We start from the raw sequence: 2,532 nt of genomic DNA, 5'->3' as shown, positions 1-2,532 counted from the left end.
GTAATTAAGGTTAATTAATTACTTGGTTGACTAGCAACTGATGATCTTGCTCTCATAATACCGGGACACTCGGTGTCATGTGGAGTACACATGTTTATGCTGCTCGTTCCTTGGCTTGCAAAATAATTTTCCATAAATTTATGGGCGTCGACATAGGTAGATGTTAACACGGCAATCTGTTCGTTTTGTTTGGAAATCTGTTGGTCTTGTTCATTTATACGCTCAAGTAGTGTAGTGACTTGTGCAGCTGAGGCCAATGACTTATTTGCATGTGTGTTGCCTTTGACTGGTAGATGCCTAGGTCCTATTCCTCATAAACGGCCAATGTATTCTGCCTTCTTCATGACCTTGGCATAAGTGTCGTCAAGTGCCCAATTTATTGATCCCTGTGTCAAGCTTGAGCTTACTGTAGTGTCCTATGAACTCAGAACCCTCATCTTCTCCTATATTTATATAGAATATAGAAAAGTGTTACGCACCAATTAATCAACTCATAAAGACTTACCATATTATAGTGTCTTTGAAAAAATAAACACATGCATACACAAATTAAATCTACAAGTTAATCATATACAACTTTTTCCTCAATGTCTGCATTGAGGAAACTGCCATCATTTCTCGTGTGGGTTACATCGTAAACGACTGCCCTCATAGGTGTTTTCCCTTTTTTCCTTTTAAAAAAAAAAAAAAAAAACATAAAATTTGTTAGTGTTGTTGATATATATGCTAATACAATTATATATATTGAAAATAACATACAATCTCGTGTTCAATATAGGCAAAGCTCCTCAAGCCAGCCGAGTGTGGCATATTGTACTTGTCTCATATTTCCTTGTTTTTTTTAGCCATATCCTACATAAATTACATTATGATTATGTTAGTCTTCATACAATTGCATCAATATGGTAAGTGACTCAAACATGACATACCTTATTCTTCTGAGTCATCCATATGCTGACGACGCTTTCCAATTCTGCTGGGTTGACTTGTCCAAAGTGTTGCGTCGACTGTAGAACGCTTTCCTTCGTATCGTCGTCTTTGAGTTTAAGAGATTTCTTTACCACTTGCTTGTAATTTTTCAACTTTTTTCCGAAGTCCATGAATGCACACCATTTAATATCATCTATTTGTAGATGGGGTAAGACATAAATTTCATCTACAACAGGTAGAAACATACACAAAGTAAATAAAAAAACAATACAAAATAACAATAAATTACATCAAACACATACCATGAACATGTTCCAGATTTCTTCATTTCTGTCATTTGGAACCTGCTTCCAAGTAGGTGGTGCACCTATGCTCATAATACCATCGTTACAGACATAATATCCAGTGCACCTATGTAAGTTCTGACTGTTAACACCTACGGGTTGACCCACACTATTGAATTCAATAACAATCATTTCCCCCTTTGGGATACTCCACATATTAAGCGGAACCACTTAGAATCCAAACATGAAATTTTCCTTCTTCATCTGTATTTGTGTAACACATGAATCACGTATAAGGTTATATATAATGTATATAGCATATGAACAGCATCATTAGGAGATTTTATAGCATAAATAAATACGAAACATATACATACCTACTGTTCGGACCTCATTATGGGCTAACAAAGGATCATCCGACTCCTGTGTGTCATCTGTATCATGATCTTGCCCATTCGGCTCCTGTGTGGCATTGCACTCGTGATCCCACCCATGTGTGGAGTGAGGCCTATTCTCATCATCACCATTGAACGGATTGAATTTTGGATCGATTAACCTTTCCATGTTATTATATACATGTTGATCACTAACCCATTCACCATCATCATGAACCTGATCCTAAGGTGGTATAGGTCGGTATAATCCGGCCTGCAGGCCCTGTGTATCATCGTCGGCATACGAAGCCGATTGTTGTGATGGCGGTATTATTACTGAATTTGATCTCGTACTGGTAATTTTGACCATGCTTTTTTTTCTTGACTTATTTTTCACCTACAAGATAAACAAGGAAGGTGATATCACATTCAAATATTTAAAATAAATATATATACAATTATTGTAATTATAAACAATTATAATAATTTAAAAAAAAAACGCATACCCATGTCGTTTGGAGGTAGGTCATTTGAAGGGTATGGCTAGGTTGGTTGGAGGTAGGTCATTTCGGCAACATTTAACGACAACGTTCAGATCATGAATAATGTTCAGGTTTAGTGGCTCACTCTCATGGTAGTTGGCACATGAATCATCATTGCGTTTGCCCTCACCAATGTTGTACACGTTTCGAGGTTTATTCCTTACAATGCAAGACCAATCTGGATGTTTTTCATCAGCGACGTAAAATACTTGTCACAATTGTGAAGATAACATACACAGTTCATCAGTAATTTGCTCTCCCGCGTGTATCAGGATTTTAAAATTCACAAGCGTGAACCTATATTGGTCCTCCTTATAGCCCCTATCCCTTCTTATGTTTGCCCAATCACACTTAAACAACACATATCTAGTGGTGTCATAGTACTCTACCTCGATTATTCTA

The sequence above is a fragment of the Corylus avellana genome, chromosome 1 (genome assembly GCF_965113065.1).
Source record: "Corylus avellana chromosome 1, dhCorAvel1.hap1.2, whole genome shotgun sequence".
Lineage (NCBI taxonomy): Eukaryota > Viridiplantae > Streptophyta > Magnoliopsida > Fagales > Betulaceae > Corylus > Corylus avellana.
Note: the sequence above shows the minus strand (reverse complement) of the source record.